The following is a 23,347-nucleotide window of genomic DNA, read 5'->3' as shown; positions in this document are numbered from 1 at the left end:
CCTATCCGCTCCACTCCTCTGTTCCGACCTATCACCATCGCCCTGTGACCTTCATCTACCTATTACCTTCCAAACTACCTTCCCTCTAGCCCCACCCCCCCTCCTATTTATCTCTCTGCCTCCTTGGGCCCCTCCCGACATTCCTAACGAAGGACTTATGCCTGAAATGTTGACTCTTCTGCTCCTCACATGCTGCCTGACCTGCTGTACTTTTCGAGCACCACACTTTCTGATCCTGATTGTTAATCCAGAGATCCAGGGGACCTCTGGTTGGAATATACTGAGGATCTGGTTGGAATCTCACCACTGCATTTGGTGGAATTTGAATTCAATAAATAAATGGAATTAAGAGTCTAATGATGCTCGGTGGCATGGTGTAAAGATAGCAATCTCTCCCTCAACATCAGCAAAACTAAAGGAGTGAACATCAACTTCAGGAAGCAAGGAGGAGGGCATGCTCATGTCTAAATCAGTGGAGATAGTCGGGAGCAGTAAGTTCCTATGATTGACAATCACCAACAATCTGTCTGAGACTACCCACATAGATGCAGCAGTCAAGAAGGCACAACAATGCCTCTTCTTCTTCAGGAAGCTGAGGAAATTCAGCATGTCCACAAGGACTCCCATCAACATTTATAAATGCACTGTAGAAAGCACTCTTTCTGAATACATCACGGCTTGGTAGAGCAACTGCTCTGCTGAGGACCATGAGAAATTATAGAGAGTTGTGAACATAGCCCAGTCTATCACACAAGCCAACCTTCCATCCATTGACTCCATCTAAACTTCTTGCTGCCTCGGAAAGGTCGCTCACCCTGTTTATAATCTCATCCAACCTTTTCGGTCAGGCAGAAGATACAAAAGCTTAAACACATGTAACAGCAGGTTCAAGAACAGCCTTTTCCCCACTGTTATTAGACTGCTGAATGGACCTCTCAAATTTCAAATCTAACGCTGATCTTGTTTTTTGCATATCTTCTTTGCAGCCGTAACTTTGCATCTTTGCTCTGTTCTATCACGTCATGACCTGTGTATGGTAATGATCTGCCTGTACTGCATACAAAACAAAACTCTTAACTGTACTTAGATACATGTGACAATAATAAATCAAATCAAATCATGGATACATTGTTGCAAATACCCATCTAATTCACTAATGTCCTTTAGGGAAGGAAACTGTCATCCATACCTGGTCTGGCCTACCTGTGATTCCAGACCCATAGCAATATGGTTGACTCTTAACTGCTCTCTGGGCAATTAGGTATGGGCAATAAATGCTGGCCTAGCTAGCAACGCCATCATCCCTTGAATGAATAAAAATAATCTAGTGGTTACTGCACAACAGAATGCCTAGTAGTGAGTACTGGCAGTAAGATCAGTCACTTTGTCATAAACCACACAGTGCAAAGTATTCCTACCATTAAAACTATAATATCTTATCCCAATGCAGTGCCCCACAGTCTTGGTTAAAAAAAAAGCATGCTGGCTCATCTCCTCAGACAATTGCAGACTTTAAGAATAATCAATTTAATTACATTGTTACAAACAAAGATATGTTTGAAAAATTTTTCAAAATATTATTAAAATTTGATTCTGTATTGTATGTCTTTTATGCAACTTAATTGGCATCACTTTAACGACAAAGGAACAAATTAGTGTTTTTTTTCCATTTGTAAACAAAAGTATTGAAAAACAGTAGTTTCATTTACAAGCCTCAAGTAAAAGATACATTATATTCATGTTTTACATTATAACAAAATTTACAATAACAATATGCATTACTACAAAGTATATTTACATAGTATAATACACAAAGCAAGCTAATGATACTTTTACAGCACTCTTGTGCTGGCAATATTTATAGGACCTAGCTCAGAGGAAACTGCCACATCTGTCACAACAGCATTTAGATTTTTCCTTTGAATCCATCCAGCTGACCATCAGGTGACCCACTGAAGCTTTGATTGGTAAGAAAGTAACCAGTGTTTAAATGATTACAGAGTTCATCAGGTCATATTCAATCCAATTTTGTGATGAATGGAGCTGGACAACTTTGTGTAGAACTGAAGAGGAGTCATCTTGGACTCGAAACATTAAATTTATTTCTCCCTCCATAGATGCTGTCAGTTCTGCTGAGAGTTTCCAGCACCTTCTGTTTTTATTTTTGAGTTTGATAATCTGCAATATTAGATGTTATTATTATCATCTCACTGTTTAGTTTGTATGCATAAATATTAATTACACTTCCAAATCTTGTTAGCTATTTCTGCTTCTGGCTGTTTCCAGATATCCAGCATAGTAAGTATATTATGGTTTAAGTCCATAACTTTTAGCTGTTGTGGCTAATATAGTACTTTCTGTCTAACAGGTGAAATAACAGATGACATGCCTTAAATTCCGTGGTGGTTGGTGCTGAAAACGATTTTCTTCCAATGTGTTCTGGTGATATTGCTTCCGACTGACTTTGGACTCCCTGCTTGCTCCCTGCTCAGAGTCTTTGGGATCCTCTTCCTCATCAGAAACCAGGATGGATTCTCACCAGGTCGGATGTTGATGTCTTAAGGAATAGACAAATTATCTGCGAAGATAAGAAATACAAAATGTGAAGTAGCTTAATTTTAAAATATATTTACTTGTGTGTGTATATAGACCTTCTATGTGCCTATTACGCTGATGGTTGTTAATATTGGGAACAGAAAATCTTTACTAATTTAGCCCTGTGTTAGTATTCATTATTCCCAAGTCAAATATAGCAAAAACCTGACATAATAAAACATTCCAAGATGTTTTATAATGGTGGTACCAGGCAGACATTTGAGCCACGTAAGAAAATATTAGGGCAGGTTATAAAAAAGCTTGGGTAAAATGGTAGGTCTTAAAGAGGTTCTTAAAGAAAAGAAAGCTGGAGAGGTTTAGGATAGGAAGTAGATGCTTGTGACTTTGGCATCTGAAAGTATTGCCATTAATGATGGGATGAGGGAGACCAAGGATGTGCAAGAGATGAAACCTAGAAGGATGCAGAGCTCTTGAAAGTCATAGAGCTTGAGGATGTTACAGAACAAGGTGAGGCCATGGAGGGATTTGAACACAATGTTGTAAATTTACAAATTTGAGTCTTTCTAGACTGGGAGTCACTGTGGGCAGTAAGCACCGGGTTGATGTGAAAAAAATTTGGTTCAAATTCACAAACAGGCACCAGAGTTTTTGACTTGCATTTGTTTTAGGTTGGTTGAAAAATCCCAACCTCACTTTCCAAAGATTCTGGGCAAATGGCAGAGCATTTCCTCCTATAACTTAACTGGATGAGAATAGTGGTCTTAGATGTGAAAGAACTGTGGCCAGAAATCCTTTTCTGTTGCATTCATTTTTCAGGCACAAACTAGAGATTCATAACACCAAAATATAATGTAAATTGTTCAAGCTTGAAGTATGTTCAAGATGTACATGTATTTGAACACTCTTTAGTAGTCCTGATGCCACCCTGAAAGTTTTAAAATTTAACCTATTTTCCTAATCAACCCATTCAGAGAGGTTATTATACACCTCCTGGAAAAAATGGGACTTGAACCCAGGTCTCTTGGTCTGGGGTAGGGACACTCACACTGCGCCACAAAAGCCCCTCTACCTGAAAGTTAGGTTAAGCCTTTCAAAATATTTCATTCAGGTTTGCTCAATTATTAAAGAGCTGATTTATGATATAAGTTTGTGGCAGTCCCTGATTCATCCACTTCTAAATTTGTTCTACTAATAGTGTGAATGTTGCCCTCAGGTCTTCATCTCCACTCTGTGCTCCTAGTAAAGATGATGAGGTACAAATGTAAAGAGGAACAAGTGCTGAGCAGGTGGGAGTGTGGTGCAGATGGGGAAAGGTTTTTTAATATCCTCTCTAAGCCTCCAGAACCCAGTTAATTTTCATAATTGACTCCAAATTAGGACACTTGCTGTTAATCTAGCTGCAAAAAATAATTGTTAGTTGATTGATTAATTACATAAATAAGGTTAGACAGATATGGCAGTGAGAGTGGGTTGCTGTGACTGCAAGATATTGGAATGCATTGCAGTCCCGGACAACCATGTTTCTGGTGTGTCTGCTGCTTGAGTAACTAAATTAAAGCTGTTAAAATGGAGCCGGAGTTGCAGATATTACAGAGCAGCAGGAGGATAATTACCTGGAACCTTCATTCCAGGAGGCAGTCATATCCCTTGGGTTAGACAAATTGTTAGAAGCAGTAATTGCCAGACACAGGAGGTTGTGACTCCTTCATTAATATCATAATCTGCTCTTGATTTTGGCTAACTTGCCAATGGTGCTTGTTACCTATAAATTGTTTCGCCAGTATTTCTAACTCTTTCTATTCTTAATCTCTGCCCATTCTGATTATGATTTTACTTCATGATCTTCTGAAGCTAGACACTTTCTTACGAAGGTCGTTATGTCATCCTAGTTTTCAAATTTTGCCATTCAGTCTGCCATTCCAAAATATTGTGTGTTGTATAATATTTCTTCCCTACCTTGATCACTGTGTAACCATGACTTGTAAAGGTTATTAAATCCTTTATTTGTGCAAATTTTCATCTGTTATTGCAGATAGAGTAATAGAGATGTACAGCATGGAAACAGACCCTTTGGTCCAACCCGTCCATGTCGACCAGATAATCTAACCCAATCTAGTTCCACCTGCCAGCACCCGACCCATATCTCTCCAAACCCTTCCTATTCATACACCCATCCAAAACACTTTAATAGATTGCTATTGTACCAGACTCCAACACTTCCACTGGCAGCTCATTCCATACATGTACCACCCTCTGTGTCAAAAAGTAGCCCCATAGGTCTCTTTTTTTATATCTTTTCCCTCTCACCCTAAACCTATGCCCTCTAGTTCTGGACTCCTCAACCCCAGGGAAAAGATTTTGCCTATTTACCCTATCCATGCCCTCATCATTTTGTAAACCTCTATAAGGTCACCCCTCAGCCTCCAGGGAAAACAGCCACAACCTGTTCAGCCTCTCTCTATCGCTCAAATCCTCCAACCCTGGCAACATCCTTGTAAATCTTTTCTGAACTCTTTCAAGTTTCACAACATCTTTCCGATAGGAAGGAGACCAGAATTGCACGCAATATTCCAACAGTGGCCTAACCAATGTCCTGTACAGCCACAACATGACCTGCCAACTCCTGTACTCAATACTCTGACCAATAAAGGAAAGCATACCAAATGCCTTCTTCACTATCCTATCTACCTGCGACTCCACTTTCAAGGAGCTATGAACCTGCACTCCAAGGTCTCTTTGTTCAGCAACACTCCCTAGGACCTTATCATTAAGTGTGTAAGTCCTGCTAAGATTTGCTTTCCCAAAATGCAGCACCTCTCATTTATCTGAATTAAACTCCACCTGCCACTTCTCAGCCCATTGGCCCATCTGATCCAGATCCTGTTGTAATCTGAGGTAACCCTCTTCGCTGTCCACTACACCTCCAATTTTGGTGTCATCTGCAAACTTACTAACTATACCTCTTATGCTCGCATCCAAATCATTTATGTAAATGACAAAAAAGTAGAGGACCCAGCACCAATCCTTGTCGCACTCACAGGCCTCCAGTCTGAACCCTCCTCCTAACACTATGGGCAATTTAGCATGGCCAATTCACCTGACCTGCACATCTTTGGACTTTGGGAGGAAACCGGAGCACCTGGAGGAAACCCACACAGACACGGGGAGAATGTGCAAACTCCACACACAGTTCCCCGAGGCGGGAATTGAACCCGGGTCCCTGGCACTGTGAGGCAGCAGTGCTAACCACCGTGCCGCCCAGATAAAAAGTGTTTGCTTTTATTTATTTACTACTATTCCCTGCATAGACCTCACTTGTTGATAAGGCAAAAGACAGGACTGCAGATGCTGAAAAACAGAGTTTAGAGCAGAGTGGTTCTGGAAAAGCACAGGAGGCCAGGCAGCATCCGAGGAGCAGGAAAATTGATGTTTCGGGCAAAAGGCCTTCATCAGGAATCATTCCTGATGAAGGGCTTTTGACCGAAACGTTGATTTTCCTGCTCCTCGGATGCTGGCTCACTTATTGATACTCAATTAAACTCTGTACCTTTCTAAACCACTTTGCTTGTTTTTAACCATATCACTGCACTGTTCTGTTGGAAAGACTTTTTTTCGATTAAATTTCTTAATATCCCTTCACCTACCAATCCACTCCTGAACCCCAAGTTTAATTTAATGTACCATCCAAAGGCCCAGTTGTAGAATTCACCAGGACACTTGTCCCAGCCTATAGCAATAGAACAGCTGGCACCAATGCCCATGAATCAAAAATGCATTTTGACATAGCCTAGTCTCAGAGACATGCATTTAACTTTTCATGTGCTTGATCACCTGTCGAAAGGGACATGACTGGTAACAGTGTAAAGGTGATTACTTTTGATATTTTAATTTGGACATTTACTTGTCAAATTCTCTCAGCAGAAAAATATTCTCGCACCACTTGTGTTGTTGGTTCATATGTGGACCATTACAACTGGATCCTTCCTCGCCTCACACCAAGTTTGTGAGGAGATATTATTAACCCTGGCACTGGATGGTAACACAACTTCTTCGTCATTGCAACAGAGAACAATATCTATCCCCTTGAGTTACCAACCTTTTTCATTACCAAATTCCTTTTCACTCCCTTCCAATTTCAATGACATCTTGCACCATGTTACTATAATCAATTTATTGTCCTTCACCTCATCCAACCAGATAATAGGGAATGTGAAGTTGAAGCTGAAGATCAGTCATGATTAGACTGATGATGGCATGAATGGTGGCATCTATGCCTGCTCCTATTTCTTATATTCTTGTGTTTTTACTTAGGTTAATTACTGATTTTTCACATCAGGCTGCTACTGGTTTTGTGGGCATTGTTTTTGCTACTGTGTTTGCAATAACAATGCTAGATTTTATAATTTTCCAAAAGCAGCTTTGAAGACAGAAGGAACATGTAATATGCAGCAGGAGCCCTTCCGCTTTCTAACTGACCACTGGATCTGTTTGAAATTATGCAAAGTAGGGAGGGGACAAGGTGTTGAATAGTCTGCCCTCCTGCTGTTGAGCACATTGAGGCAATCAATTGTCCAATTTATAGCAAATTAAGGATCTCATTTGGTCATCATTGGTATTTTACCCATGGTGGGGTAGGCACATGTCATCCAGGAGGCCAGGAAGCTTCAGCTACATGGGCTGATGTTGTACAGTGGGCCTTGGGTAAGGTTGCCTTATGGAAACCTTTGTAGGCCCTCTTGGGCCAACATGCCCCAAGGCCTTTTGCCCTTTAAACTCTACCACAAGCCTCTTCAACCCAGCATCATCCCCTTCCCAAAGGCCATTGCCCTCAGCCTCGAGTTGGCCCCAGAGAGAGCACTGATCCTATTTCTGCAACACTGCATGTAGTGACCATAGTTCAGCAGTGGCCATCAATTCCAGTGGCACTGCTGGAACTGTAGAGCTGCTAGCCAAATATGTGTCATTCCTCTTAGGTGGAACTCTCTCCTGACAGGGGGACTGAAGTCTTCTCTTAAACCAATTAATGCTATTTTCAGAGTTAAATTGCTAACAGGCTACCATTGGTGTCATGGTGGCCATTCTCCACCCTACTAACTTTGAAGGATTATGTGGAGAACAAAAGCAGGTCCTTACAAAATTCAGTCCAGCAAGTGGAGTTTTTAGAAGAATGTTTTGGAGAAGTATTCGTTTCTGTTGACTATTCCTATTGTTCTTGCAGTACTTTGCTGTACCTACCTTTTGAGATGGAGATGGCAGATAATCAACAGCAGCAGGATTCTGCCATAAAATCAAGGTTGTTAAATCCTAAGAGACCAAACGTGGAATGTGCACATGAAAATATAAATCAGAAGCAGTAGTAGGCTACTTAGCCTGCTCCGCCATTTGACAAGAACACGATTGATCTGAATGTGCCCTGAAATCCACTTTCCACTCTATCCTCCTCTCCTGAGACTCATTTGTCAATCAAGAATCTATCCAACTCAAGTCCTACCCATTGTATGTTATGCAAAATGTTTACTCACACCTTCGACAAAAAGTTTTAATCATTGGATACTCTTACTTAAAATCAGCAGTTAGCAATTTGGAGACTATATACTTCAATACCAGCTTCACAAGCTTTTTTTTATTCGTTCATGGGATGTGGGCATTGTTGGCTGGGCCAGCATTTATTGTCAATCCCTAATTTCCCAGAAGGCAGTTAAGAGTCAACCACATTGCTTGGGTCTGGAGGCCCGTGTAGGCCAGACCAGGTAAGGATAGCAGTTTCTTCCCTAAAGAAAATTAGTTAACCAGATGATTTTTATCCAAACAATTGACAATGGTTTCATGGCCATCATTAGACACATTGGGGTGCTGGTGCTATTTGAAAGCAAACATGACCATAAAATCTCAGGGCCCTTGAATAACAGCTCTTCCAGCTGTTTGTGTCCTTAAAACCTATTCAATGTTGAGATTCTGCATCTCCCCTTTAAGATAATCAAATTTGAGGCCAGCTAGAATTACTGGAATTAACCTGAATTTGGATTGCACAATTTTTCAAAATTCTGTCAACCTCTTTCAAAAACAAGCTCATGTTCATAACCCTACAAGAAAGAAGCTAATTCTTTAATAACATCTTTGAGCTCTCAATTAAACAGTAAAATTAACCATCGTTCTGAGGTAATGATAGGTTGTGGAAAGTGGCCAAGCATTCATAAAGAACCTTTACGTTAATGTCAACAGAGCAGTAAGACTGTGCTATTTTCTGGGTCTGTAGATTGTTAAGGTGCAAAGATGGCCTTTAGTAGACTGATGTGCTTTTCCTGTTGGATGTGGGAGATTAGAGAGAGTTTCCATGTTCCTGATGATTATGTCTGCAGTAAGTGTGTTTGCTTCTGAATCCTATCAGATCACATGGATCAGTTGGAGCAGCGGTTAGAGGCAATGAAGAAATTACAGCAGCTGGGGGGTGTAATGAATGGCAGAAAAGGAAGGGAGAAAAAACGCAGATACATTCAGATAGATGGGTTACCTCCAGGAAAAGTAGGAGAGGAGGGCAGGTAGTGCAGGAGTCTCCTGTGGCTATCCCATCTCAAACAAGTATGTTGTTTTGGAAAATGTAGGGGTGGTGGACTGTCATGGAAATGTAGCACAAACAGCCAAGTTTCTAGTACTGAGACTGGCTCGAATGTAACAAGGGGTCATCAGGTTCCAAGCAATCGATTGTGATAGGGGACTCTCTAGTCAGAGGCGTAGACAGATATTTCTGCAGCCGGCAGTGAGAAATAAGAATGGTATGTTGCCTCCCTGGTGCCAGAATCAAGGATATTTCAGACAGAGTGTGGAATATGCTTAAAGTGGAGAGAGACCAGCAGGAGGTTGTTATGCACATTGGAACTAACGACATATGAAGGGAAAAGGATGAGATTCTGAAGGGAGAATGTCGAAAGTTAGGCAGGAATTTAAAAAGGAGTTCCTCAAGGGTAGTAATATCTGGATTACTCTTGGTGCTATGAGCTAGTGAAGGTACGAATAGAAGGATAGAGCAGGTGAATACATGGCTGAGGAGCTGGTGCAGGGGAGAGGATTTCACAGTTTTGAATCATTGGAATCTCTTCTGGGGTAGAAGTGATCCATTAAGAAGGATAGATTGCACCTGAATTGGAGGGGGACTAATATACTGGCAGGGAGATATGTTAGAACTGCTCAGGAGAATTTAAACTAGTAAGGTGGTGGAGGTGGGGGTGGAAGCACAGGGAGATGGTGGGGGTGGAAGCACAGGGAGATGGTGAGGAAAGGGATCACTGAGACTGGTACTGTTGGGAAAAGAAGCACGTCAAACAGTCAAGGCAAGTAGAAACAAAGCAGAGAATGAGGTAGGACTGATAAATTAAACTGCATTCATTTCAATGCAAGAGGCCTAACACAGAATGCAGAATAATTCAGGGCATGGTTAGGAACTTGGGACTGGAATTTCATAGCATTTACAGAGATGTGACTCAGGGTTCGAAAGGACTGGCTGCTTAATATTCCAGGATACAAATGGTGTAGGAAGGATAGAAAGGGGAGCAAGAGTGCTTTTCAATAGGGATAACATTATGGCTGTATTCAGGGAGGATACTCCTGGGAATACATCCAGGAAAGTTATTTAGGTGGAACTAAGAAATAAGAAAGGGATGATCACCTTATTGAGATTGTGCAATAGACCCCCAGTAGTCAGCAGGAAATTGAGAAACAAATTTGTGAGATCTCAGTTATCTGTAAGGATGATGGGGTGGTAATGGTAGGGGATTTTAATTTTTCAAACATAGACTGGGACTGCCATAGTGTTAAGGGTTTAGATGGAGAGGAATTTGTTAGGTGTGTACAAGAAAATTTTCTGATTTAATATGTGGATGTACCTATACAGAAGGTGGAAAAAGTTGACCTACTCTTGGGAAATAAGGCAGGGCAGGTGACTGTGGTGTCAGTGGGGGAGCACTTTGGGGCCACTGACCATAAGTCTATTAGTTTTAAAATAGTGATGGAAAAGGATAGACAGGATCTAAAAGTTGAAGTTCTAAATTGGACAAAGGCCAATTTTGACGGTATTAGGCAAGAACTTTTAAAAATTGATTGGAGGCAGATGTTTGCAGGTAAAAGGATGACTGCAAAATGGGAAGCCTTCAGGAATGACATAGAGATTCCAGAGACAGTATGTTCCTGTTGGGTTGAAAGGCAAGGCTGGTAGGTATAGGCAATGCTGGATGACTAGAGAAATTGAGGTTTCGGTTAAGAAAAAGAAGGAAGCATATGTGAGATATTGTCAGCAGAGATCAAGTGATGAGTATATAGGTAGTAGGAGTATACTTAAGGGGGAAATCAGGACGGGGACATGAGCTTTGGCAAATAGGGTTAAGGAGAATCCAAAGAGATTTTATAAACACATTAAGGACAAAAGGGTAACTTGGGAGAGAATACGACCCCTCAAAGATCAGCAAGACAATCTATGTGTAGAACCGCAGGAGATGGGGGGGGCGGGGAAGAGAACACTAAATGAGTATTTTGCAACAGTGTTTACTGTGGAGAAGGACATGGAAGATATAGAATTTGGGGAAATAGATGGTGACATGATAAAAATGTCCATATTACAGAAAAGGTCCTAGATGTCTTAAAACGCATAAAGGAGGAAAATTCCCCACCACTTGATCAAGTGTACCCTAGAAATCTGTGGGAAGCTAGAGAAGTGGTTGCTAGGCCCCTTGCTCAGATATTTGTATCATCCATATCACAGGTGAGGTGCCGAAAGACTGGAGATTGGCTAACGTGGTGCCATTATTTAAGAAAGGTGGTAAGGGAAGGCCAGGGAACTATGCTGACCCTGACATCAGTGGTGGGCAAGTTGTTGGGGGGGAATCCTGAGGGACAGGATCTGCATGTATTTGGAAAGGGAAGGACCAATTTAGGGATAATCAACATGGCTTTGAGTGTGGGAAATCATGTCTCACTAATGATTGAGTTTTTTGAAGAAGTAACAAAGAGGGCAGAGTGCTTGTGATCTTTATGGACTTCAGTAAGGCATTTGACACAGTTCCTCATGGTAGACTGGTTAGCGAGGTTAGATCATATGGAATATAGGGAGAACTAGCTATCTGAATACAGAACTGGCTCAAAGGTAGAAGACAGAGGGTGGTGTTGGAGGGTTGCTTTTCAGACTGGAGGCCTGTGACCAGTGGTGTGCCACAAGGATCGGTTGCTGGGTCCACTGCTTTTCATCATTTATATAAGTGATTTGGATGTGTACATAGGAGGTATTGTAAGTAAGTTTGCAGATGACACCAAAATTGGAGGTGTACTGGACAATGAAAAAGGTTACCTCCGTGTACAATGGGATCTTGATCAGATGAGCCAATGTGCCGAGGTATGGCAGATGGTGTTTAATTTAGGTAAATGTGAGGTGCTGCATTTTGGAAAGGCAAATCAGGCCAAGACTTATACACTTAATGGTAAGGTCCTGGAGAGTGTTGCTGAACAAAGAGACCTTGGAGTGCAGGTTCATAGCTTCTTGAAAGTGGAGTCTCAGGTAGATAGGATAGTGAAGAAGGCATTTAATATGTTTTCCTTTACTGGTCAGTGTATCGAGTATAGGAGTTGGGAGGTCATGGTGCAACTGTATAGGACATTAATTAGGCCACTTTTGGAATATTGTGTGCAATTCTGGTCTCCGTCTTATCGGAAGGACATTGTGAAAATTGAAAGGGTTCAGAAAAGATTTACAAGGATGTTGCCAGGGTGGAAGGGTTTGAGCTATAGCGAGATGCTGAATTAGCTGGAGCCTCAGAGTCTCAGGGGTGACCTTGTAGAAGTTTATAAAATCATAAGGGGCATGGACAGGGTAAATAGACAAGGTTTTTTCCCGAGGGTGGGTAAGTCCAGAATTCAAGGGCATAGGTTTAGGATGAGGGGGAAAAGATTTAAAAAGCACCAAAGGGGGCAACTTTTTCACGCAGTGGGTGATACATGTATGGAATGAGCTGCTAGAGGAAGTAGTGGAGGCTGGTACAGTTACAACATTTAAAAGGCATCTGGATGGGTCTTTGAATGGGAAGGATTTTTTAGAGATATGGACCAAGTGCTGGCAAGTGGGAAAAGATTCACAGTGGAAGACACGAGTAATATCTCAAAAATTCAAGAGACTAAGGGGGCAAAGCTGAATATGGTGGCCATCACCAAGGAGAAGGTGCTAGAAAAACTGAATTGCCTGAAGGTGGATAAATCACCCGGACCAGGTGGACTACAGGCCAGATTTCTAAGGGAAACAGTTGAAGTGATAGTGGAGGCATTAATAAGGATCTTTCAGGAATCGCTAGAGTCATGGAGGGACCTAGAGAACTGGAAAGTCACTAACTTGACACCTCTGTGTAAAAAGGGAGTAAGGCAAAAAAACAGAAAATTATAAACTAGTAGCCTAACCTCGGTCGTAGATGAGATCCTGGAATCCATTGTGAAGGATGAGATTTCTGAATATTTGGAAGTGTATGGTAAAATAGGGTAGAGTTGGCATGGTTTCATCAAGGGGAGGTCATACTTGACAAACCCGTTAGAATTCTTTGCAAAACTAACTAGCATGTTAGACCAAGGAGAGCCAATTGATGTTATGTATGTGAATTTCAAGAAGGCCTTTGACAAGGTGCCACATATGAGGCTCTTATGTAAGATAAGGGCCCATAGTGTTTGAGGCAAGCACAGATAGAAGCCTGCCTGTCTGACAGAAAGCAGAGAGTGGGGATAAAAAGTCTTTCTCAGGATGGCAGCTGGTGACTAGTGGTGTTCCACAGGCTCAGTGTTGGGACCACAACTTTTCACTTTATACATTAACGATATAGATGAAGGAACTGAGGGCATTCTGGCTAAGTTTGCAGATGATACAGACCTAGGTAGAGGGACAGGTAGCATTGAGGAGGCAGGGAGGCTGCAGGAGGATTTAGATGGGTTAGGAGAGTGGGCAAGTGGCAATGAAGTACAATGTGGAAAAGTGTGAGGTCATGCACTTTAGATTAGATTAGATTCCCTCTGTGTGGAAGTGTGGAAACAGGCCCTTTGGCCCAACAAGTCCACACTGACCCTCCAAAGAGCAACCCACCCAGACCCATTCCCCTACATTTACCCCTGACTAATGCACCTAACACTACGGGCAATTTAGCATGGCCAATTCACCTAAACCTGCACATCATTGTACTGTGGGAGGAAACCAGAGCAGCCGGAGGAAACCCACGCAGACATGGGGAGAATGTGCAAACTCCACACAGAAAGTTGCCCGAGGTGGGAAATGAACCCATGTCCCTGGCGCTGTTGAGGCAGCAGTGCTAACCACTGAGTCACCTACTTTGGTCGGAAGAATTGAAACATGGACTATTTTCTAAATGGGGAGAAAATTCAGAAATTTGAATGCAAAGAGACTTGGGAGTTCTAGTCCAGGATTCACTCAAGGTAAACTTGCAGGTTGAGTCAGTAGTTAGGAAAGCAAATGCAATGATGGCATTTATTTTGACAGGACATGAATGTGCCATTTGCCGAAAGGTGCGAGGGAGGAGCGAAGGACTTCTGGGAAGTCATATATTTGTGTGGTTGTGTTACCCGTAACACTACTCAGGTAGTGTCCCCCACCCTTCCTTCATCTCTAACCAAAAAAAAGGTTCTGTGCGCCAGATTGGTATGGTAACGAGTTTTTTTTTATTCCTTATTTTTCAACAGTCTCTTTGGGAATTTAGAATAGTGGGAATGGAGGTTAGGGCAGTTCAATGTTCCTTCTGCAGAATGTGGGAGGTAAGGGTCACCACTAGTGTCCCTGCTGACTAAATCTGTGGGAGGTGCACCCAACTCCAGCTCCTCGAAAACCGCATTAGGGAACTGGAGCTAGAGCTGAATGAACTTCGGATCATTCGGGAGGCAGAGGGGGTTATTGAGAGGAGTTACAGGGAAGTAGCCACTCCTCAGGTACAAGAAAAAAGCAGATGAGTTAGAGTCAGGGGACGGAAAGGGAACCAGCAGGCAGTGCAGGGATCCCCTGTGGCTATTCCCCTCAACAATAAGTATACCGTTTTGGATACTGTTGGGGAGGGGGGGGGGGGGGGGAGGGACTTACCAGGGGAAAGCAGTGGGGCACAGGGCTCTGGCACAGAGTGTGTCCCTGCTGCTCAGAAGGGAAGGGGGAAGTGGAGTAGAGCAATAGTCGTTGGGGACTCCATAGTTAGGGGGACAGATAGGAGGTTCTGTGGAGACAAGAGAGACTCACGGTTGGTGTGTTGCCTCCCAGGTGCCAGGGTTCTTGATGTCTCTGATCGTGTTTTTGGGATCCTTAAGGGGGAGGGGGAGCAGCTCCAAGTCGTGGTCCACATAGGCACCAACGACATAGGTAGGAAGAGAGATGGGGATTTAAGGCAGAAATTCAGGAGCTAGGATGGAAGCTTAGAGCTAGGCCGAACAGAGTTGTTGTCTCTGGTTTGTTGCCAGTGCCACATGCTAGTGAGGCGAGGAATAGGGAGAGAGAGGAGTTGAACACGTGGCTACAGGGATGGTTCAGGAGGGAGGGTTTCGATTCTTGGATAATTGGGGCTCTTTCTGGGGTAGGTGGGATCTCTACAAGCAGGATGGTCTTCATCTGAACCAGAGGGGTACCAATATCCTGGGGGGGAAATTTGCTAAGGCTATTGGGGGTGGGTTTAAACTAATCCAGCAGGGAGAACCAAAACTGTAGTTCGAGTATAGAAAAAGTTGAGAGTAGGGAGGTCCGAAATCAAGTTTCAGGGACGCAAGATGGCACTGGCAAGCAAGAAGTTGGTTTGAAGTGTGTCTACTTCAATGCCAGGAGCATCCGGAATAAGGTGGGTGAACTTGCAGCATAGGTTGGTACCTGGAACTTCGATGTTGTGGCCCTTTCGGATACATGGATAGAGCAGAGACAGGAATGGTTGTTGCAGGTTCCAGGATTTAGATGTTTCAGTAAGAATAGAGAAGATGGTAAAAGAGGGGGAGGTGTGGCATTGTTGGTCAAGGACAGAATTACAGTTGCAGAAAGGATGTTTGGGGACTCATCAACTGAGGTAGTATGGGCTGAGGTTAGAAACAGGAAAGGAGAGGTCACCCTGTTGGGAGTTTTCTATAGGCCTCCAAATAGTTCCAGAGATGTAAAGGAAAGGATAGCAAAGATTATTCTCAATAGGAGTGAAAGAGACAGGGTAGTTGTCATGGAGGACTTCAACTTTCCAAATATTGGTGGGAACACTATAGTACGAGTACTATAGATGGGTCAGTTTTTGTCCAGTGTGTGCAGGAGGGCTTCCTGACACAGTATGTAGACAGGCCAACAAGGGGCGAAGCCACATTAGATTTGGTACTGGGTAATGAGCCCGGCCAGGTGTTAGACTTGGAAGTAGGTGAGCACTTTGGTGATAGCGATCACCATTCTGTTATGTTTACTTTAGTGATAGAAAGGGATAGGTGTATACCACTGGGCAAGAGTTACAGCTGGGGGAAAGGCAATTACGATGCGATTAGGCAAGATTTAGGAAGCATAGGATGGGGAACGAAACTGCAGGGGATGGGCACATTATAAATGTGGAGCTTATTCAAGGAAAAGCTCCTGTGTGTCCTAGATAAGTATGTGCCTGTCAGGCAGGGAGGAAGCTGTAGAGCGCGGGAGCCGTGGTTTACGAAGGAAGTGGAATCTCTGGTCAAGAGGAAGAAGAAGGCTAATGTTAGGATGAGATGTGAAGGCTCAGTTAGGGCGCTTGAGGGTTACAAGGTAGCCAGGAAAGACCTAAAGAGAGCTCAGAAGAGCCACGAGGAAACATGAGAAGTTGTTGGCGGATAGGATCAGGTAAACCCTAAGGCTTTCAATAGGTATTTAAGGAATAAAAGAATGACGAGAGTAGGATTAGGGCCAATCAAGGATAGTAGTGGGAAGTTGTGTGTGGAGTCAGAGGAGATAGGGGAAACACTAAATGAATATTTTTCGACAGTATTCACTCTAGAAATCGACAATGTTGTCGAAGAGAATACTGAGATACAGGCTACTAGACTAGTTGGGATTGAGGTTCACAAGGAAGAGCTATTAGAAATCCTGCAGAGTGTGAAAATAGATAAGTCCCCTGGGCTGGATGGAATTTATCCTAGGATCCTCTGGGAAACCAGGGAGGAGATTGCCAAGCCTTTGGCATTGATGTTTAAATCGTCCTTGTCTACAGGAATAGTGCCAGAAGTCTGAAGGATAGCAAATGTGGTTCCCCTGTTCAAGAAGGGGAGTAGAGACAACCCTGGTAATTATAGATAAGTGAGCCTTACTTCAGTTGTTGGTTAAGTGTTGGAAAAGGTTATAAGAGATAGGATTTATAATCATCTAGAAAAGAATAATTTGATTAGGGATAGTCAGCACGGTTTTGTGAAGAGTAGGTCGTGCCTTACAAACCTTATTGAGTTCTTTGAGATGGTGACCAAACAGGTAGATGAGAGTAAACCGGTTGAAGTGGTGTATATGGATTTCAGCAAGGCGTTCGATAAGGTTCCCCACAGTAGGCTATTGTACAAAATGCGGAGGAATGGGATTGTGGGAGGTATAGCAGTTTGGATCAGCAATTGGATTGCTGAAAGAAGACAGAGGGTCGTGGTTGATGGGAAATGTTCATCCTGGAGTCCAGTTACTAGTGGTGTACAGCAAGGGTTGGTGTTGGGTCCACTGCTGTTCATCATTTTTATAAACGACCTGGATGAGGGCGTAGAAGGGTGAGTTAGTAAATTTGCAGATGACACTAAGGTCGGTGGAGTTATGGATAGTGACGAAGAATGTTGTAGGTTACAGAGAGATATAGATAAGCTGCAGAGCTGCGCTGAGACGTGGCAAATGGAGTTTAATGTGGACAAGTGTGAGGTGATTCACTTTGGTCGGAGTAACCGGAATGCAAAGTACTGGGCTAATGGTAAGATTCTTGGTAGTGTACATGAGCAGAGAGATCTCGGTGTCCATGCACACAGATCCTTGAAAGTTGCCACCCAAAATGCAGCACCTCGCATTTATCTGAATTGAACTCCACCTGCCACTTCTCAGCCCATTGGCCCATCTGGTCCAGATCCTGTTGTAATCTGAGGTAACCCTCTTTGTTGTCCACTACACTTCCAATTTTGGTGTCATCTGCAAACTTACTAACTGTACATCTTATGCTCGCATCCAAATCATTTATGTAAATTACAAAAAGTAGAGGATCCAGCACCGATCCTTGTGGCACCCCACTGGTCACAGGCCTCCAGTCTGAAAAACAACCCTCTACCACCATCCTCAGTCTTCTACCTTTTGAACCAGTTCTGTATCCAAATGGCTAGTTCTCCCTGTATTCCATGAGAACTAATCTTGCTAATCAGTCTCCCATGAGGAACCTTGTCGAATGCCTTACTGAAGTCCATATAGATCACATCTACTGCTCTGCCCTCATTAATCTTCTTTGTTACTTCTTTAAAAACTTCAATCAAGTTTGTGAGACATGATTTCCCACGCACAAAGCCATGTTGACTATCCCTGATCAGTTCTTGCCTTTCCAAATACATGTGCATCCTGTCCCTCAGGATTCCCTCCAACTTGCTCACCACTGTGGTCACGCTCACCTTTCTATAGTTCCCTGGCTTGTCTTTACTGCCCTTCTTAAACAGTGGCACCATGTTTGCCAACCTCCAGTCTTGCGGCACCTCACCTGTGACTATCGATGATACAAATATCTCTGCAAGAGGCCCAGCAATCACTTCTCTAGCTTCCCACAGAGTTCTCGGGTACACTTGATCAGGTCCTGGGGATTTATCCACCTTTAACTGTTGCAAGACATCCAGCACTTTCTCCTGTGTAATCTGGACATTTTGCAAGATGTCACCATCTCTTTCGCTACAGTCTATATCTTCCATATCTTTTTCCATAGTAAATACTGATGCAAAATATTTATTTAGTATCTCCCCCATTTTCTGTGGCTCCACACAAAGGCCACCTTGCTGATCTTTGAGGGGCCCTATTCTCTCCCTAGTTACCCTTTTGTCCTTAATATATTTGTAAAAACCCTTTGGATTCTCCTTAATTCTATTTGCCAAAGCTATCTAATGTCAGGGACATTATAGAGAAGGTTGAGAGGTGACTTTATAGAGACATATAAGATAATCAGAGGGTTAGATAGGGTGGACAAGGACAGCCTTTTTCCAAGTATGGTGACAGCGAGCACGAGGGGGCATAACTTTAAATTAAGGAGTGATAGATATAGGAGAGATGTCAGAGGTAGTTTCTTTACTAAGAGAGCAGTAAGGGTATGGAATGCTTTGCCTGCTACAGTAGTAGATTTGCCAACTTTAAGTACATTTAAGTCATCATTGGACAAGCATATGGACGTACATGGAATAGTGTTGGTTAGATGGGCTTCAGATTGGTATGACAGGTCGGCACAACATCGAGGGCGATGCAATGTTCTATGTTCTATAAAAGCAGGGATGTACATCTGAGGCTCTACAAGGCACTGGTCAGACCACATTTTGAGTACTGTATGTAGTTTTAGACCCCATATCTCAGGAAGGATTTACTGGCCTTAGTGTGTGTTCAGAGGAGGTTCATGAGAATGGTCTCAGGAGTGAAAAGTTTAACTTATGAGGAATGTTTGAAGACTCTGGTTCTATACTCAATGGAGTTTAGAAGGATGGGGAGGGGGATCAAATTGAAACATACAGAATACCAAATGGCCTGGATAGAATTGATGTTGGGAAAATCTTTCCATTGGTAAGAGAGACTAGGACCTGAGGGCGCAGCCTTAGAGTAAAGTGAAGACCTTTAGAACGATGTTAAGGAGAAACCTCTTCAACCAGAGAGTGATGCCATGGAAGGTTGTGGAGGCCATATCATTGAGTGTATTTAAGACCAAGATAGGTTCTTGATTGTCAAGAGGATCAAGGATTTCAGGAGAAAGCGGGAGAATGGGGTTGAGAAATGTATCAGCCATGATTGAATAGCAGAGTAGACTCGATGGGCTGAATGGGCTAACTTATTCTCCCGTGTCTTATGGTCTTATATTACTATGTGCCAATCCTGGAATAACTCGCCATCCAGCAGATATCCTAGAATTCATGAGCATCCCTTGTGGCTACACTATCTTTAAAAGCCTGTTGTACACCCAGATAAGTTCTGTCAATCTGGACATGCTCTACATGGTTCCTGACATTGTCCCTGAATTTAGTAGCTAAAGGAAATCTCGGTGTTTCATTTCGCAAGCAGGGTAGTGGACTCCTTTTCCCTACAGAAAAGGTAGTGGAGACCATGACATCAGACCATGCAAACCTGATCTGAAGTTGCCGCCTGAGTTAAAGCTGTCTTAGCCATCTGGAGGAATGTCCAGTACCATAGGAAGAAGGTCAATGACCATCTCCACTAGCAATCATAAGGGCCACTATCTTCTCTCCATCACCTCATACTCTTCAAGTCATACGTCATGGAGGTCTACAGCACAGAAAAATGCCCCACAGCCCACTGAGTCTGCGCCAGTCAAAAACAAGCACCTATTTATTCATTGCGTCATAGAGTTATACATGGAAACAGATCCTTCAGTCCGGCTTGTCCAAGCTAAACAAATGTCCTAAACTAATCTTGTTCCATTTGCCAGCATTTGGCCTATATCCCTCTAAATGTTTCTATTCATATACCCATCCAGATGCCATTTAAATTTTACAACTGCACCTTGCTCCATTACCCCCTCTGGCAGCTCATTCCATACATGCACCACCCTTTGTGTGAAAAAGTTGCCTCTCAGATCTCTTTAAATCTTGTCCCTCTCATTTTAAACTTGCGCCCTCTAGTTTTTGACTCCCTTACCCTGTGAGAAGGGTATTCATTCTATCCATGACCATGATTTTATAAACCTCTATAAGGTCACCCCCTCAGCTCCAGGAAAAATTGCCCAGCCTATTCAGCCTCTCCCCATAGCTCAAAACCTCCAACCCTGTCAAGATCCTTTAAATCTTTTCTGAACCTTTTAAAGTTTAACAACATCTTTCCTATAGCAGACAGACAAGAACTGAACACAGTATTCTAAGAGTGGCCTAACCAATGTCCAGTACAGCCTCAACATGGCATCCCACTCCTATACTCAATGCACTGACCAAAGAAGGCAAGCATGCCAAATGTTTTCTTCAACATATGTCCACCTGCAACTCCACTTTCAAGAAACTAAGCACTTGCACCCTAGGTCTTTTTGTTCAGTAATACTCCTACCATTAACTTTCAGCACCACACTCTCAACATTAACCGTATATGTCCTGTGCTGGTTTGCCTTACAAAAATGCAACACCTCACATTTATCTAAGTTAAACTCCATCTGCCACTCCTCGGCTCACTGACTCATCTGATCAAGCTCCCAATGTACTCTGAAATAACCTTTTTCGCTATCCACTACACCACCAGTTTTAGTGTTATCTGTAAATGTATTACCCATACCTCCTATATTCACATCCAAATCATTTATATAAATGACGAAAAGCAGTGGACCAGTACCGATCCTCAAATTCCATTTTACAGCACTTGGCCCACAGCTTTGAATGCCTTGGCTACATTAGCTGTCCTCCCCTCCTCTAGGCAGAGAGGATTTGAAAATTAATGTCAGAGCCCTTGCAATCTCTTCCCTTGCCTCCCATGGCTTTTGGATACATCTCACCTAGACTGTGGAGTTATCCTTTTCAAGCCTTCTAAAACCACCAATACTTCCTCCTTTTCAATGCCAACTTATTCAAGTATATTACAGTCCCCTCCTGCTTCCTCTAAAGTTTCCTGCCGTTGTATAGATGTCCAAGGTCGGTGTGACAGTGACTTCTGGAATCAGATGTCAATGTGTCCGCATGCCAGGCAGCAAGTGTGGATCCTCAAAGTGGCTGCGCAGCATAGAGGGAACATTGGCTGTCCTCCCTGATTTCTATACCTTCATCATTCTTCTCTATAACAAATTCAGATATAAAACATTCAGTTAAAACTTCACCTATATCTTCCAGCTGCACACGTGGATCACCATTTCAGTTCCTAATCCATTCTATTCTTTCCTTGGTTATCCTTTTGCCCCAAATAGACTTATAAAATGCTTTGGATTTTCCTTTATTTTACCCACCAGCACTTTCCATGACCCCTTTTCCTTTCTCCTGATTTATTTTTTTAGTTCATGTTCTTTTTCATTTTCTGTACTCCTTTAGGGCTTCTGCTGTTCTGAGGCCTTAGTATTGTCATAAGTTTCCCCTCTTTTCCCTTATCCAGTCCTGGACATCCCTTAACACCGAGGATTTTTTGAACATGTTGGTCCCACCTTTCATCTTAACTGGAATATGTTGCCCCTCCATTCTCATTATTTCCTTTTAGTATGATTCCCACTCCTTTTAATGTAGACTTTCCTACAAATAGCTGCTCCCAGTCCACTTTGGCCAGAACCTGTCCTATTCTATTAAATTTAGTCTCCTCCCCAATTAAACCCTTCCTCTGGCCCATCTTAGTCCTTTCTCATTGCTACTTTAAATCTTACTGAATTATGGTCACTATCACTGAAATACTCCCCCACTGACACTTCTGCCACTTGCCTGGTTTTGATCCCTAAAATTAGCTTAGTACCACCCTTCTCTTGAAGAACTTTATATGTGCTGCCTTAGAAAGCTATTCCTGGATACACTTTAAGAATTTGAGCCCTCTGAACCTTTCATATTTTGTCTATCTCAGTTAATAATGAGGAATTCAAAATCCCTTCTATTATTATCCTAAAACATTGATAGATTTGCCTCTTGACTGTTTAGACACAATATCAATCATCCATCAAAGTGATTGTCTCATTTTTGATTTGAAGTTCTACCTAGTTGGCCTGCTTTAAGGATCCTTCTCAGATATCATTCATTCTCCATTGCAGTAATTGACCCCTTGATTAATATTGCGACGCCATCTTACCTTTTGAACTTACTCCCCTGTCTTGCCTAAAGATTCTACATCACAGAATATTGATTGCTCCCTCTTCAACAGTACCTCCAGGGGAGCAGTGATATGATATTACCATATGTTAATTAACACCCTCAACTCATCTGCTTTACTTACAAGACTCCTTGCATTAAAATAAATGCTATCCCATGTTGCCATGCTCCCTTGTACCTTAACTTGACTATATATAGCCTGCCATCAGAGTGACTTGGTTTTTCATCTATACTTAACTATGTGTCATCCCCTACTGTGCCTCCATTCTACTTCTGATACCCCTAACAAATTAGTTGAAACCCCACCAATAGCACCTTCGAACCATCCCCTGGTTCCAGTTCAGATACAACCTGTAGGAGTCATTCAGGGCATACCTTCCACAGAAATAGACCCAATGATCCAGAAGTCTAAAGCCCTACCTCCTGCACCAATTCTTCGGCCATACATCTACCCACTTACACATCTATTCCTATCTACGTCAACACATGGTACTTGGAGTAATCCAAGCACTACAACACTTGAGATTCTACTAATCAATCTGCTACCTAGCTCCCTAAATTCATCTCAAGACCTCAGTTCTCTTTTCACCTATGTGAACCAGAAGTTCCCCCTTCCCTTCAGCTATTCAGTAACATCCAGGGAAACAACATACCAGCCTGGAGTCACATCTGCAGCCTCTGAAATGCCTATTTGTTCCCATACTATTGCATGATGACCCAGAATTGCTCAGCCTCTCTTTCTCCTCCTACTTTGTGCAGCTGGGCATTGGCAGCACTCCCCAGAGGAACTTCCACTCTCACCATTTTTCAACATAGGAAAACTTTGAGC

At 42.7% G+C, this 23,347-nt stretch overlaps 1 protein-coding gene across 2 annotated transcripts in view; it reads right to left on the bottom strand.

Annotated features, from left to right (window-relative positions):
- Nucleotides 1-1,494: 1,494 nt before the first annotated feature.
- scaf8 (SR-related CTD-associated factor 8) overlaps nt 1,495-23,347 on the bottom strand; it is a 285,626-nt gene continuing 263,773 nt past the window's right edge. The window contains exons 21-22 of one of the 2 annotated variants that reach the window (XR_015758469.1): nt 2,390-2,578; nt 1,495-2,178 (exon numbers count right to left, since the gene is read on the bottom strand). The gene's annotated coding sequence lies outside the window, so the exon portion shown is untranslated. Of the gene's footprint in view, nt 2,579-23,347 lie in introns of both variants that reach the window. The other variant, XR_015758468.1, reaches the window with a different exon arrangement.

This window comes from Chiloscyllium plagiosum, unplaced genomic scaffold (genome assembly GCF_037043375.1).
Source record: "Chiloscyllium plagiosum isolate Xiang-an unplaced genomic scaffold, Cpla_swu_hap1 HiC_scaffold_10, whole genome shotgun sequence".
In the NCBI taxonomy this organism is placed as follows: Eukaryota; Metazoa; Chordata; class Chondrichthyes; order Orectolobiformes; family Hemiscylliidae; genus Chiloscyllium; species Chiloscyllium plagiosum.
This window is presented reverse-complemented; position numbering and strand designations above follow the sequence as displayed.